Raw genomic sequence first — 17162 nt, 5'->3', positions numbered from 1 at the left:
TACAATGACGGCCTACCAAAAGGCGAAAGGCCTCCTGCGGGTTTAACACTGGATGTAGATTGCTGGATACATGTAAACCTATAGAATGCTATATTTTTGTTTCAATTGTATAGATGAGCTGTGTTAAAAATGAGAATTATGAACCAGTAATGCCTTCTGAATGAAAGCGGCCAGGAAAACCAAACTGAGGCAGCATACGTCATACCTCATCACACAGTTTGGAAAGATGGCCACTGCCCTGGGGGAAATTTCAGGATGTGATTGATCTAGACATGGGGATGGAATGTAAAAGAAGACTGAAGTGTTATTAAGTTATCCAGACCGCCATAGTGATGGCTTTCATTATACAGCATGTTTCCAGAAGAGCTTGCAAAGTGGAACTACTTGCAGTCAGCTACTGTTGTTAGTAAGTGCTGTACTTTTGGTTACAGCAGTGCTAAGAACAGTCCTTGGCCCCAAGATGTTCACAGGTTTTGGGAGTCTGTTTGTACTGTGGGTTATGCTGTTTCCATGGAAACTGCATATTAAGGCACGGTTGGGGAGCCAAATATAGAATTTGATGAGCGAGAATATATTTTTTTACTATTCATGTGGCTAAATGAAATGTCTTCATGCTCTAGCTATTTCAGATTCAGAGAGATGTTCAATTCAGAGAGATATCCTTTGCCTAGCCATGAGGAATTAACAGCAATATTGTGGTGGTGCACATTCTCCTGGCTGAACAGCATAATGGGGATAGTGCATTGAGAGAAGGGGAATGAGATCAGCCAATTTTTTTTTTACTTTCTGTTGGTGTGTAAAAAAAATAAAGGTTTTTCTGGGGAGCAGGATTTTTTCAGATGTCAGACATGGATGTGTCTGAGGGCAACAGGAAAGTGGTTGTGGGGAAGAGAAGGAAGGAAGAGAGAGAAACTTAGAGATAAAGAGCAAAAGAGAGACAGGGAAGGTAAGCATAAATGAAACGGACATAATACACGAAACAGACATATTCTGTCCTAACCAGCTAACGAGACAGCCAGCCTGTACCCTCCCACTCCTTTCTCTCCCTTTGTCCTTAACCCATCCCTCCTCTCACTGAATATATGCAAGTAGACAATGCGGACTACCTCTCTCTCACGCTATTCTCTTCTGCAGACAGGAACATTCTCCCTCTGTCTCTGGATGAGGGAACTGCAGATTGAAAGTGCTTGCAACCAACTGCTGGTACCCGAATGAAGTGTAGCCTGTCTCCTGAAAAAGCATCCTATTTTTGTGGGACATTTGCTGAAGACTAACCAATCAGCATCTTGATTTGTAATGCTGCCTGAAGAGTAACTTGGACATTTGTAGCTTCCTTTCTTCTTCCTTTTTATTTTTTCCTGTGTTGCCCTTGTTGACCAGCATGATTTTCACCACAGCTGCTGTCCTTGGTGCTACGCTGGGCACTGCGTCAGGCATCCTCACTCTCTGTGGGCTCTCACTGATCTGCAGGTCCTGTAAGAAAGGCAAGCCGGAAAGTGGTGAAGATGCAGACCCAGAGAAGGCTAAACCCAGTGTTCTGCACTCCTCAGAGCAGGTGAGCTGCCCTACCACTGTACTTGGACATAGACTCAGATCTTAGAGAGCTTACTTTCCTGGGAGGGTAACTACCAGCACCGCAGGGGACTTGGTGAATCTGTGTCACTAGGTGTATGTGGCGTGGGACTGGAGTGAATGCCACGGTTATTGAAGTGGTAACATTCACTAAATGTCTGTCATATCACGTGTGGAGCTGTTTTTTATCTCATACGTGATCTATAATTGTAGTGCAAAAAGCTTTGTCCTGTATGTTTGATTTGAGCAACTACAGTTTCACTGAGTGGTAACTAACTTACTTTGAGTAACTACAGTTTCTCCTGGTAAATAATATGTAAACCTAAGACGATTCCAAATATTTGCTTATGACAGCCTTTGATATCTCCCTTAACTGATATTAAGATTGTAACACAGGAAATGCAGAAGTAAAAAAAAAAACATCAGATAGGGGTTACATTACAATAAAGGACTGCGTTAAGATAGAGCCCTTCAATTGGCTCCTCTGATGACCATTTGTTGTAGTCTTTTTACTGTCATAGGCACTGGAGTACAGTTAGTATAGCACTCTATTCTTGTTCCTTTGGGCTGCAGGAGGCTTAACCGGTGACTTGGCTTGTGGCATTGTATCACAGTTCTGCTCACAAACAGTGTCCTTTCTGTGGGAAAGGTTGATTGTCTGTTGCAGTCCCCTTTACAGTGAACCCACCCATCCTTTCTCTGAGCCAAGCAAAAGGTGTTGCACGTATGTGTTTAATTGAAATTCCTATGGCCTAATGGGCTGTGTAGTGTTCCTGAATATGGGTCTCATTTGAAGATGGCTAAATAATGGTGTTAGAAGCAGATAATAATTTTAAAAAGACACGCGCATGTTCGCACCCACCAATCCGATGAGTTTGTGACGAGGTGATGAGTGATTCAGAATCTTTCAAAGCGGAAAAAAACTGCTAGGACTAGCCTAATAAAGAATTCATAGGTTCCCTGCACATCTGTGTCAGTGTAATTTGGGGTAGGAGCAGGATACCCCTGCAGCTCACGCTACAACCTGGACTCAGGTGTAGACTTAATATAGTAAATGTAAATCTGGGACACTCCAATTAGTATGATATGTTAAGTTTTGTTTGGTATGTATTCATTTCTGGATGTCGATCATCCATTTCGTATGATATGTTAAGAATTACAATTTGTTGTGGCTAACGTTAGCTAGGTGGCTAACGATAGCTAGGCTAGGGGTTAGGGTTGAGGTTAGGGTTAGGAGTTAGGTTAAAGGATTGTAAGGGTTAAGGTTCGGAGTCAGGTGAAAGGGTTAAAGTTAAGCTAACATGCTATGCAGTTGCTAATTAGCTAAAATGCAGAAGTTGTCCGTGATGAGATTCAAACACGCAACCTTTGGATTACTAGACGTTTGTGTTAACCCTTTAACCTTTGTCTTATGTAACCATACCAAACGTAACATATCATACTAATTTGATCGTCCCAGATGTACATTTACTATGTTACGTCAAGTCTATGCACACAGCCTTCCTTTCCTCAGCTTACACAAGCCCTCACACATGATGCATGCTCCAGGGGGACACCATGTTCCAGTCAGCTTGCTTTTTTCAGTACTTCAAATGTGCTGCTAAGGAGGTGAAAAAACACTTGCTGGGTGGAGAGATTTAGTCCTCCTCTGAATTGTTTATATCCCATTATGGAATGTAACTTAACAAGGTGCAATTTATTCCACAAGCATAAATAAAGTTCTATACTTTAATATAATAGCTTCCAGTTACCAGTCAATGTTATCATTTAGAGTTTGATTTGGGAGAGTAATGATGCATGCCCAGGAGAATGGATGGAAATTCTTATCAGTATAACCATAACTCACCCATCTGAGTGGCCCACCTTTAGCTGACTGTCAGAGAGATGCATTCACTGTAAATTGGTGTTCCATGTTTTCCTGTGAATTGCCAGACTGCAGTGATAATGGACTGTTATGGCCGTAATGAACCCCTCTGCGATTGGTTGCATACAGCAGGCTTGCTGTCTTTGAACTGCACGACCAACACTAAATCTTCATGAAAGCAGTCTACAAACTAGCTGTGATTTCTCACCACACCTTGTATCATAGTACAGTATTATTAGCCTGTGTTTAACCATCTCTTCCTCCTCTAGTTCAGTGTGGAAAAATCCACAGAGCCCATCCAACCAAGGACATTGTTGAAATTTCCAAAAATATACAAGCCCAAACCGTCTGTGACCTCATCTGAGGTCATCAGCTACCCTGATCATGCCTCAGAGAAGGGGGGCGAGCCCTCTCCCGAGGGACCCTCGACTGAGCCTGATGCTGGTAACCAAGCAACTGACAGCTCTGACACGTTCACAATCCTCAGACAAGGTAAACCCCAACCAATAACATACACTCTGAATTAAACAAGATAAATCCCTTTATCGTTTCCTATTCTTTTCATAGCTACTATGCCTTCATCATGTTATACAATGTGTTATACTCTTCAGTTATTTCGATTCAACATTTTTCAGGTGAAATTTTACATGTGAATTTTTGGACCTAGATTGAAACCACTTTTTCTCTGTAAATCCGGAAAAAAATCTTGGCAGTTTCTGGGCAGAAACAAATTTAGTTGTTAATTACTGTAGTCAATCACTTCCTACTATTGTATTAGAGTTACCACTCACTCAGTCTAGATAATTGTGTTTGAGTTACTTAACTCTATTGGGCTCCCAAGTGGTTCAGCAGTCTAAGGCACTGCATCTCAGTGCTAGAGACGTCACTACAGACGCTGGTTAGATTCCAGGCTGTATCACAACCCGCCATGATTGGGAGCCCCATAGGGCGGCACACAGTTGGCCCAGCGTCGTCCGGGTTAGGGTTTGGTCGGGGTAGGCCGTCATTGTAAATAAGAAGTTGTTCTTAACTGACTTGTCTAGTTAAATAAAGGTTAAGTAAAAATAAATAAATACAAATAAACTCACCTCTCCTCCTGCCAGAGCATTGTGATCAAAGGCTTTGCCCCACTTTCCCTTCTTCCCTCCCTAGTCCCTACACTCATCCACTTAGTGTTATTGATGTGTCCAGTCAATGGAACCTAATGCATGATGGATAGGACTGGTCCCAGAAGGCTAAGAGCTTCCTACTGCTATTCTTGGTGCTTTCTTACACCTGAATGCAGTTGCCTTACAGTAATAGCCAGTTTGGCTATACATAGTTTCTCAAATAATTGTTTCTAAAAAAAATACAAATAAATGTAAGATGCACTGATTTTCATGGTTTAGTTGATGCACACATTTACCATTCAATGTCCCCAGGAAGAAAAACAGCCAGTAATTTCCATATATGTCACGCCCTGACCTTAGAGAGCTTTTTATGTCTCTATTTTGGTTTGGTCAGGGTGTGTGATTTGGGTGGGCATTGAGAACCATACTTAGGTAGCCTTTTCCCACCTGTATTTGTGGGTAGTTGTCCATGTATAGTTGCCTGTGAGCACTACGTTGGCGGCATGTTTTTTCGTTTTGATGTTTATTGTTAAGTTGGCGACATCTTAAAAGAAAGAAGTATGTACGCTCACCAAGCTGCGCTTTGGTCCGCTGTTTCCACCTTAGACGATCGTGACAATATAAAAGGACCCATGAGCACCAACCTGTTAAGTTCATAGGAGCATATCAATTGGGTGTCAAATGAAAGCTAAGATATTTTAGAGAAATTTAAATGTATATTCACAATTTGGAATAAGCAAAGCCTTCGATTTCTGGTCAAACAGATGGAAAAGGGGTCTTAGAAAACATCTAACAGAAACAGTCTGAAAAGGAAGTATAAATCAATCAAAACACAATAATGTTGAAGTAAAGATCCCTGCCAACTAATATCAACACTGATATTTAGTTTTGTGAAATGTTTCTGCTATCTGTAAGTTGCCTTGTGCCTTGAAATTCCGTTACCAAAAACCCATACATCTTTAAGATATTTTTTAATTTCTCTCCCTCATGAGAGGGAGAGAAATTACAAGTAAAGGTAACAAGTAAAGGTAGACCTATCAATTAGTTATGTTGTTTTTACTGATACCAATTTTGTTTATGAATTATTAAGTGATTAAAACTTGAAATTCTGTGACCAATTCGATAATGTAATTTCCGAAACATCGGTAAAGGAATTTCTGCAATTGTATTGGCTACAATGGGAAATCATGGTAGTCACAAACCACAGTTGGGTTCACAAGTTTGGAAAGTACAGTACATTACAGTAGAGTACAGTACAGCAAGGAAAAGTAGAGTATAGTTCAGAACAGTACTGGGGTAGAGTTCAGTACAGTACATAGTAGAGCACACTAGAGTAGAGCACACTATAATGTACTGTATTGTACTGTACGGAAGCCTACTGCACTGTACTGTACTGAACTATATTGTACTGTAATGTACTGTACTGAACTCTACTCTACTGTGCTGCACTTCGATGTCCAAACCTGTGGAACATAGACGTCTGTGATTGGTTCAGATTTGGTCTCGTCTGGACCAAACAAATTTGGTCTTGTTTGGGGGCAGAGCTCATTAAAATAATAGCCATTGTGTAGAATAATACCCAAATATGTAAAGGAGGATATTGCATATTTATACCTTTGTGTACCTATTTAGGATACATCACCATGAAGAGAATGACATTGAAATCCATAATTATGCATTTCTGTGTAGTACAGATCACGGACCCATGAATAAATTCCGTTAACGGGTGTAAATCCACTTTACTTACTGTAGTTCAATAACCAAAATAAATATTTATTTTCAAAGTCAATGTGTCATGTCATAGCTGACACCCCATTCTTTCTGCAGACATTGTTAAGTCTTAATTCGGAGCACATATTTAACAGAGTTTTTGGAAAACGTGGACACATAAAACAACTGAGGGAGATTTTACCAAGATTCTGTTACCAAACTTTGCATCTGCATATTTCTTCCAGTAAATGTGTTTTGTAAAATGTTCAGTGTAAATTGTTAAAAGTAGTCCTTGTGCATGGAGTTGTATGGTTAGTTGAACTTTGAAATCAATGGTTTTTGTTTGGCATACATTTTAAGTGAAAAGTCTCAGCCCAATTCCGTTACCAAGGAAATGACCAGCCCTAACGCCGTCTCCTTTCCCAGACTCAAAAGACAAAACCCTGTGTGCAAGGGATCTAACCAATGGGATGACAACAAGCAGCTCCATCCTCCACCCTAAGCTGCATTTCTCTCTCACCTATTATACCGACCAGAACGAGCTACACATCACTGTGATAGAAGGTAAGGCAACAATCTCAGCAGTATGATCTGCCAGTATGTCCACTTCTTGGAAATTATGAAGGGTGAGGTATCACTAAACATGATGTTGACCCTAGTTTACCTATTAAACATACAGTTGAAGTCGGAAGTTTACATACACTTAGATTGGAGTCATTAAAACCTGTTTTTCAACCACTCCACAAATTTCTTGTTAACAAACAAAAGTTTTGGCAAGTCGGTTAGGACATCTACTTTGTGCCTACCTTCAAACTCAGTGCTTCTTTGCTTGACATCATGGGAAAATCAATAGAATCAGCGAAGACCTCAGAAAATAATTGTAGACCTCCACAAATCTGGTTCATCCTTGGGAGCAATTTCCAAACGCCTGAAGGTACCACGTTCATCTGTACAAACAATAGTACGCAAGTATAAACACCATGGGACCACGGAGCCGTCATACCGCTCAGGAAGGAGCCGCATTCTGTCTCCTAGAGATTAAAATACTTTGGTGCGAAAAGGGCAAATCAATCCCAGAACAACAGCAAAGGACCTTGTGAAGATGCTGGAGGAAACAGGTACAAAAGTATCTATATCCACAGTAAAACCAGTACTATATCGACATAACCTGAAAGGCCGCTCAGCAAGGAAGAAGCCACGGCTCCAAAACCGCCATAAAAAAGACAGACTACGGTTTGCAACTGTACATGGGGACAAATATCGTACTTGTTGGAGAAATGTCCTCTGGTCTGATGAAACAAAAATAGAACTGTTTGGCCATAATGACCATCATTATGTTTGGAGGAAAAAGGGGGAGGCTTGCAAGCCGAAGAACACCATCCCAACCGTGAAGCACGGGGGTGGAAGCATCATGTTGTGGGGGTGCTTTGCTGCAGGAGGGACTGGTGCACTTCACAAAATAGATGGCATCATGAGGAAAGACAATTATGTGGATATATTGAAGCAACATCTCAAGGACATCAGTCAGGAGGTCTTCCAAATATACAATGACCCAGCATACTTCCAAAGTTGTGGCAAAATGGCTTAAGGACAACAAAGTCAAGGTATTGGAGTGGCCATCACAAAGCCCTGACCTCAATCCTATCAAAAATTTGTGGGCAGAACTGAAAAAGCGTGTGCGAGCAAGGAGGCCTACAAACCTGACTCAGTTACACCAGCTCTGTCAGGAGGAATGGGCCAAAATTCACCCAACTTATTGTGGGAAGCTTGTGGAAGGCTACCTGAAACGTTTGACCCAGGTTAAACAATTTAAAGGCAATGCTACCAAATACTAATTGTGTGTATGTAAACTTCTGACCCACTAGGAATGTGAAGAAAGAAATCAAATCTGAAATAAATCATTCTCTCTACTATTATTCTGACATTTCACATTCTTAAAATAAAGTGGTGATCCTAACTGACCCAAGACAGGGAATTTTTACTGGGATTAAATGTCAGGAATTGTGAAAAACTGATTTGAAATGTATTTGGCTAAGGTGTATGTAAACTTCCGACTTCAACTGTATTTAAGTACTTCCATGACAGTGCATTTCTTTCTGTCAAACCTCATTTATTAACATTATCAAAAGAGGTCAACAAGCAGATGTCTTCTGCAAATGAAAACAAGGATAAAGGGGAAAACTAAGAGGCAGTTGTCTGCAAATAGAATAAATAAATGTGAGGCAACAGTCAATCAAGAGTGACAAATAGATTGAAATTGTAAATGGAGACCTCACAACCCAATCCCCTCAGTGCATCGTGTCTTGTGGAGCAATATTCCGAAGCCAATAGAGTGGCAAAGTGATGACGCACCAACACTGTCACACTGGCTTAATCTATTTCAATATTCTACCTTGCTTCTTTTATGTTCTCCATCTACAAAATAATTGATTTCATTTGTGGTGAGACAAAGCAATCCACCAGCCTTCCCCTTCATAAAACTGTGGGTGATTTGATAAGGGGTTGAGAGGCTTGGACGCCTTTGTGTTGGCACTCTGTTGGCTGTTCCCCGTATGTCGATGCTTAGCGACTGTAGATGCTGATGCGTCACCCAATGAAAAGGTCAGCAATGCATCTACTTTGCCTTGCGGGAGGTTGGGTGGGTGTTTGTTGGTGGTGGGGTCGGGGTGCAAGCTGTCACACTGTTCATACCAGCATCATACGCCTGTTGAGATATGCTAACGGAGGACACATGTTCTCTGCAGGCCAGCTATCTGCGAGTCCTGCCTCTTTAGTTTGTTTATCACCTGCCGAGTGCTCAATTATATATCATTATATCCAAGCCCTTAGCTTCATTAATTACTATTTTTATTCAAGGCGTACCGTCTGCTTTGCTGTTAGAGAAACTGCTGGGAGAGACCTATGCAAAGTGCTTCTGCATTGTTTATCATAAACACATCTACTAGACATACGCATTCTCTCCTTATAAATACATAGCCTATAAAGTTCTAACTTCAGTGAATTCTACATAATAAGATATTTTGCAGACCTTTGTCATATGATATGACCCCCACCCCCCCTAAAGAATGCCTTTTGTGAACAGACACTCACACTTTACTCCCCCCCTTACTAGCTCTGACTTTGCTAAAAGCTACTTTGTTGAGGAAAAATGTACTCACTAATATGTGGTTATCCCATCTAGCTATTTTAAGATGAATGCACTAACTGTAAATCGCATTTAGCATCTGCTAAATTACTAAAATGTAAAATGTAATTAAAACTACATCAATAGACTGCTATTTTCAGGGTTCGCTCCCTCTCTCTCTGTTGCCTTCCCTCTCTGTCTTCCTCTGTAGCGGAGCATTTGAGTGTGGGGTCGGGCTGTGAGGGCTATGTGGCCGGAGTCCTGACCTTAGCAGCAGGACAGAGGGAGGCTCAGACTTCGTCGCGACGCCTGACCAGCCACACCCGCTGGGAGGAAGGCCTGGTGTTCTCCCTGCCAGGGGGGTATGAGGTGGAGGGCGAAGTGGCTCTCTCCCTTCACAGTTGTGACCACTTCTCCCAGAACACCAACCTGGGCGACATGAGGTTCAAGCTGGTTGATGTGGGCATGATGTCAAACGCAGACTGCTGGGTCGACCTTCAGCCACCAAAACAGGTAGGCTACCCTGTTCTTATCATCGATATATAGTAGACAGCATTGGCCGCAAAGTTAAAGAGCAACTGCTCCTAAAAATGAACTAATCCTTTTGAAAATGGCCTATTGGCAGAACATTTATTATATTGTCAAAATTGACTACAAAGTCTAAATCGGGTAATTTTGGTCATAAAGTCAGTTTGAAGTTGAAGGTTGGGTTTGGATTATAATTATGTCAACAAATCATGCCCCGTTTTGCCAAGCTCCACGTGCAAATCGCCACTCCTCCCACTTCGCTTCCCTTCTTTAAATGGGGCTCCGTTGTTTCATCGCCCCCAGCCAACATGTTCAAAGGATCACGGCCGTTTGAGACTGAAAATATCTATATGGATTGACCATGCAATGCATGCGTCCAGCAAGAAGCATAGCCAACAACTATGGTTTGCATGCCCTGCCGAAGGACCCTATCATGCGGAATAGGTGGTTGCAGTTTGTTGGTCCCCAGTGGGGATGAGTATACCGGTAGCTAGACCATAGACTGCTGGTGATGTATCTGGTTATGTATATTGATAATCATTATCACGATCATCGCTAACATAGCTGACGTTAGCTAGCTAGCTGGCTAACTTTAGCCTACCTAAATACAACTCAGATTTGGCATGGAGACACGATAACGTTTCAGAAGAAGGCAAATAATTAGTAGGAAAACCTTTTGTTATGACTGTGATGTTTCCAGATTGACTTTAGATGCAGCATAAAATTAGCCAGCTAACTAAGATTGAGGGGACCACCGTATTTTAGTTAGCTAACATTAGCAGTGCTTTACAAACTTTGCTAGTAACAGTAATGGCAACATTGCCATCTCTCAAGTAAATTTGACGACATCATACTATGGCAATGTTGTATCATACAAATTATTTGGTTACTTTAGCGATGTAATCATATTTCCATGCCACTCTCTAAGTTAGTGTCTAGGTAGGGCACAAATAAATATTGTTGTTCGAGAGATGTCTAGTTTGCAGCCAAACATGCAGCATAGAGACCAGCAAGAGGGCCCTCATCAGCATCATGCAGACTTGCCCTTGCTGTGAGGATTCCTATGGCAAGTATCCGGCCAACAACCTTCACCTGTCTGCGGCAACAGCTTTCACAGGCTCATCATTTTGTACAAATACAGAAGGTAACCCACTTTGTTACTTTGATACATTTGATAACCCAATTGTGAAACATAATTGTTATAAACTGACATTACTTGTTGCTTTTCTTCTACTTTTTAGATGCATATAATGTCCGGGGCATAAGCTAGCTTGGTGGAACAAGCTTGATCTGAAGTGAAATAGAAAGATGAACACAGTGTGCAGGTTGGTTCCACCAGGCTAATCATAATCGGTGCTCTGTGTGTGTGTGTGACCGACCAGTATCTTTGAGGGGCCAGGAGCTGATCTACGCTGCTATGCCYATCAAAGGGGCTCTGGCAAAGACCTCACCTCCAGCCTCACCTCTTGCCTGCTCACCAACGGTCATTGATAGGGAGAACAGAATCAGGTAGGTCTAGTCTGACTTGTTCAAACTCCAACATAACACTTGTTTGTGTGTCAGATATTACCTATCCTAACTGCCATTGGTAATAGAACAGTGACTATGTGCATATGTGTTCACAGAAACATGAATGGAGCCAGCACATGAAGACTTGCAAGATGATGGGATGAAGTACAGACTAACAGATGGGCTTGATACGGATGTCTCTGAATGGAGAGAGATCTTGCACTCTGCATAAACATTTGACTAGAAACAACTTTTACTTGTATTGTCTTTTTTTATTATTGAATTGAATGGTATCAGTCAATATGGGGAGGGAGAAACCCTGTGTATTCTGCATCTGATCAGGGAACTCAGGGATTTCACACAGGAAGGTATGACCACTGACATGTTTGCCAAGGTAGCCCTATTACCACTTGACAAAATGCTGATAGGCAGAGTGTCTGTATCGACTGGGAATGACAATGAAAGGTGCTCATTGTTATGTTAGCAGAACACGGCTTCTACGGTATTATGTAAAGGGTTGTTTATTCTACATGGACCTTGTGCTACATTTAAACGTTACCAAAACACTTAGTTTAAAATGTATACATACATTCAGCAATTGCATTCTTCTCGTTATTACTCTGTAGGCTACTGACCTATTCAAAGTTTTCTCCGGCATCTCATCATGCATCTGTAGTTATTAAACTCAACCTCCAGGAGGTTTGTTGCGATTGAGTGGGAGGAAACAGCTGCGGGCAAGGTTCTGACAGATGGTTGTGTCTTGGTGGTGGCAAGGACACGCGTAAGAAACACCCACATCAAACCACACCCCCAAGCCAACTCGAAAGTTTGTTTTCTGTCATAGCTGCAGGCATTTCTTGAGTGTCACGAATACGCTGAGAGTCAGGAAGCAGGTGCAGAAGGTGAGTTTAATGATAAATGCAGATAAATAAAACAGGAGAAGTGTACAGAACGTGAATCAAATCAAACCAATACTGCCTGATGACTGAGGCTACCGAGGGCTAAATAAAGGGAAGGTAATCAAGGTGATGATGAAGTCCTGGTGTGCGTAATAATGGTTACCAGGGCCTGTGGTTAGTAGACTGGTGATGTCAATCATTGTAGAGGGTGAGCGGGAGTAGGCATGACAGTACCCCCCCGCCGCCATCATAGACAGGGGTCCCATAGATGTCCATGGTAGACGGAGGGGTGTCGAGGGGGACGGCATCAGCCAGGAGACCAGGAGCCACCGGCCTGAGGAGGGAAACATGAAAAGAGGGTGAGATCCGGTAGTTGGTGGGGTAAGTTATCTCATTGATCCTCCGGAGAACCTTGAAGGGACCCACAAACCGGGGGCTCAGCTTCCTGCAGAGCAGGTGGAGTAGGAAGTTCCTGGTGAACAGCCAGATGCGATCACCAGGATGGCGGTCTGCCTAATCCTTCTGACAGTGGATGGCACACTGGAACCACTCGACCACTGCAGGGGCCTTGGTCTGGCTCGGAGTCCACAGAGGCAGGGCGTGCTGATAACCYAGGACGCACTAGAAGGGAGTCAGCCCGGTGGAGGAGTGACAGACTGAGTTCTGGGAGTACTCCGCCCAGGGAAGGAACCGGGCACACTCCCCCTGTCGGTCCTGGCAGTGACTCCTGAAGAACCTCCCCAGCTCCTGGTTGGTACTCTCCACCTGCCGGTTGGACTGAGGCCGGTACCCGAATGCGAGGCTGGCCATGGCCTCCAGCTTCTCCATGAAGGCTCTCCATACCCGTGATGTGAATTGGAGGCCACGGTCAGAGACGATGTCCTATGGAAGGCCATAGTGCCGGAAGACCTGCTGGAACAGTGCCTCTGCCACCTGGAGAGCGGTAAGGAGACCAAAGAGAGGGATAAAACGGCAGGATTTGGAAAATCTGTCCACAATAACCATAACAGTGGTGAAACCATCAGATGGGGGGAGGTCAATAACAAAGTCTATGGACAGATGGGACCAAGGCCGCTAAGGCACAGGAAGGGGAAGTAGTTTCCCTGCTGGAGTGTGCCGGGGAGATTGGTTTGTGCACATACAGGGCCGCCCCTCTGCCATAGTGGACCCCGGGTTGGGACGCACAGGACACCACTGAAGCTGGTGCCCCTCCTGGCCACAATAGAGACAGAGCCCCGGCTGTCTCCGGCGACGCCGCTCTTCTGTGGAAAGGTGTGTGGCCCCTACCTGCATGGGTTCAGGCTCTGCCTCAGGACAGCCAAAGCAGGAGGGCGAGGAGAGAGGTAGGTGCCGGTGCTCCAAGGATAGGTTGTCATCTCGATACGCCAACTCCGTCTGGACCTCTTTGCGCAATCCTCACCGGAGAAGAGTGCGGTGCTCCGGCTCATTCCATCCGCTGGAGGCTGCCACAGTCCGAAAGGTGAGGGCATACTCCGCAGAGGTCTCGGAACCCTGTTGGAGAAGTATCTCCCCTCCCTCTCTGCCCTCTGGGAGGATGGTCGAAGACTGCCTTGAACAGAGCCATGAACCTCTCAAAGGATCCGAGCTCCTCCTTTCCTCTCTCCCAGAAGGCTGTAGTGAGCCATAAAAGGAGCCAAATCAGCGGGTGCAGTTCCCCTTTTAATATTATTATATTTTTGTAAATTGAATTGTATAGGACTGTGTTCCTCTTTGAGACCATCATAGATATAGTTTGAGTAATGAGGAGTACTGAAACTGTTTATCTTCTTTTGAAGATTGTGTGATATTATGAGGGATTCTGAATTGGGGTGAGATGTATTGGCTGAGTCACTGTGATATTTTGTGTGTTTCCACTAACTATGTCTAACCTGTGCTTCTCTGGGCTGTCAGAAGGTGTTGCCATGGCATCCTTCGAGAGCCCTTACCCCTCGGTGATCTGATAGTGACTTGAGCCATCCCAGCTCTCAAACTGGACAACTGTTCTGTGGATCTGGTGAAACTGAATACTAGGCACTGTGATCAAAATAATGTTTACTCAAGGCCAAAGTCATTTATCTCAATAGCTAGGTTTGGCTGTCTGTATGGCTACCCTGTAACAAGCACTGTCAAGCCTCCACAAGATACAGCGATAACCATCCGGCTTTATGTTAACCTAAAGAGGATTTAGGTTAAAAGGACAGCTACTCAAGCTGCTATAGAGAAAGGAAATCCATCTCACGCCTCATTCTCAGTGACACAGGGAGTATTTGTATATAGTGTTGAAAGGGAGATTGTTATTGGACGTTTTTATAGAAATCTCTTAAAGGATTGAGCACATACAGAGAGACAAAATGTATACTGCAAGTTTATTCAGCCTCTGATCCATTTGCAAGGCTGGGAAACCTTTAAAAAAAGGGAATTTTAAGAAGCCCAATATGATCTTGTTTCTATTTTCTTTCAGAACAGCTCATTCTGTCCACCCACAAGCTGTTCTTCAAAACTTCAGCTACAAGGACACCTGAATGCAAATAGGGATTTATTAAAAAACAGCCAGCTCTCCAGTCTTTCCTGGCTGCTCCATCGTAAGCCTCCAAGCTAGGCAGGAGATCAGAATCTACGTCATCACAAACCCTTGGRATTATCTTTCTTCTGGGATGCGCAAGAGAGCATGAAGTCCTGCCAGGAATCACAAACAGGGATGATGCATGAGAGGGAGATGACGTAGAGAGATACGAGGATGACATGGGAGAAATAAGTCTTGCCAAAGATAAAGAGCAGATAGAGGAGCTAGAGAGGACAGGAGGAGGCTGAGAAATGTAGGGAGGGGAAGGCGGGAGTTTGTATGATGTAGGCTGTGACGCAAGTGATACACCGCTGCGGAAGAATAGCTATAAATGATTTCTAATTGAACACAGTGAGAAGTTTTTCAGCTCTTTATTTAATGGTCATAGCTGCATAAAGAGAACACAGGGGCAGATGGGGCTGACAGAAGCCAGGGATGACACACACAGCAGTAGACTGTGCTATAGCTCCTCAGGAGATTACACATTATGATACTCCACTGAAGAAAGAGAGAAGATATTTGATTTATTAGACGTCCACTGAAAGAGAGAAAAACATTTTCATGAAACTGTTGATTTGGATGTAGATGTACAGAGTTATGACTCAGAGAAGAACACTATTCAAAAAAACAGGACGACCCCATTCCCTTTGCATCGATTGCTTACCACTCCTTTGATCTATTGCTCACAGCAAATCAAAGAGTGAGTCAGGCTGCTACTTTAAAGGGTTTACTTGCTATGGATCGCAGACTATAAAGGGATGCTCAAGCTGTAAAAATGTACTGTGCTCTGGTGCTGTTAAAATGATGTAGTTAACATGTCATTTTCAAGCATCCCCTAAAAAGCCAATAATGCCTCGTCTATACTGCATATTGGCAAATGCATAATCCTTGACTTTTTGTCCATTAGTGGGCTCCCTATTTTTTGTGTGGCCTGTTTGAACATAATACSAACCTCTTCCTCATATGTGCACTACTGGAAGACCAACGACCCTAGATATCAATTACTTTCACTAATCAACCCTCCACACAGTTTGGCTGTGCATGATAACAGTTTGAGAAAAGGTGGCGTGTTGACTGTAAAGCCTCTCCTACACACGTATTACGTTTATATGATATTACTTTTACGACAGACTTTCCTGGTTGTAAGAGTCTCTGACTTAGTTAAGTGACATATTGGGACATATTGCAGTATGTGTAGGAGTTGCAATGCCCCTAACCAACGCAGGAAGACCATTTACCAAAGTGGCACGATTTCAGATCAATATGAGATTCACCAGTAGCATCAGAAGCATAATAGCAGGGATTATAAGGATTTGTGCCTAATGAATCCTAATCTTCCTGAGGCACAGAGGTGACTCACACAGCCATTCATCCAGTCCATTTGATTACTAGTGAATCAGACCTTTGTGTCCGTTAATGATGGTGTCAAGGTAACAGGCAGGCGTACCTTATTGTCATTCATAAATGGACATTGCTTGTTGATATTTGTTCTAAACCTATGTATAATTAAAGTCTGCTATGTGTTGGAAGTTTTCTGCTGTGTGTTTTTGACATTATTTGCAGAGGAAACGTTTTCATGTGACCTGTTCTAATCACAGTGAATTGTAATTGACTATAATCGGCAGGATGTCCAGTCAGCTGGAGAGCTCCTGCTGTCTATAAGTTACCTGCCTGCAGCCAACCGGCTGGGAGTTGTGGTGATGAAGGCTAGAGGACTACAGTCAGACAAGCTGAAGGACTCCATAGGTACACCCTGTTTATTAATATAACCCATTGCAGCTCATACTGTATGACGCCTACAACTGCTCATTAAACCATACAACCATGAATGGATAGTCCATCCACAGGTTGACGATAGAGTATGCTAAGATAGACAAATATTTGTTGGTGGATTTCACTGTAGTGAAAGCCTCGTTCCGTTTCCTAAAACTGTCTGTGAAACTGGTCCTGAAGCACCAGACTACCAAGCTGAAGAAGAAGAAGCAGACGCGACGGGTCAAGCACAAGATGAAACCAGTGTGGAATGAGATGATGATGCTGGAGGTTCCCCGCGAGCTGCTGTCAAATCCAGTCTGGACTGGAGGTGTTGAACCAGGCAGTCCTGTTGAGCAGGAGTCCCTGGGCTGCTGCCAGCTGGGTTTACAGGCCTCTAATACTGGCCTCCAACACTGGCAGCAGATGCTAGATAACCCCGTAAGCAGATCGCCATGTGGCACCCACTGTATGACTAAGATAACCACCTGTCAGCTTTGCCCTTCCAAATACCCAAATGGTGGGGGGGGTG

At 43.3% G+C, this 17162-nt stretch overlaps 1 pseudogene; it reads left to right on the top strand.

Annotated features, from left to right (window-relative positions):
• The first annotated feature begins 459 nt into the window (after positions 1–459).
• LOC111969086 (synaptotagmin-13-like) lies at positions 460–17162 on the top strand (annotated as a pseudogene).

Source organism: Salvelinus sp. IW2-2015, linkage group LG10 (assembly GCF_002910315.2).
Source record: "Salvelinus sp. IW2-2015 linkage group LG10, ASM291031v2, whole genome shotgun sequence".
NCBI lineage: Eukaryota > Metazoa > Chordata > Actinopteri > Salmoniformes > Salmonidae > Salvelinus > Salvelinus sp. IW2-2015.
The sequence above is the reverse complement of the archived record's forward strand: the minus strand, read 5'-3'. Positions and strand labels throughout refer to the sequence as shown.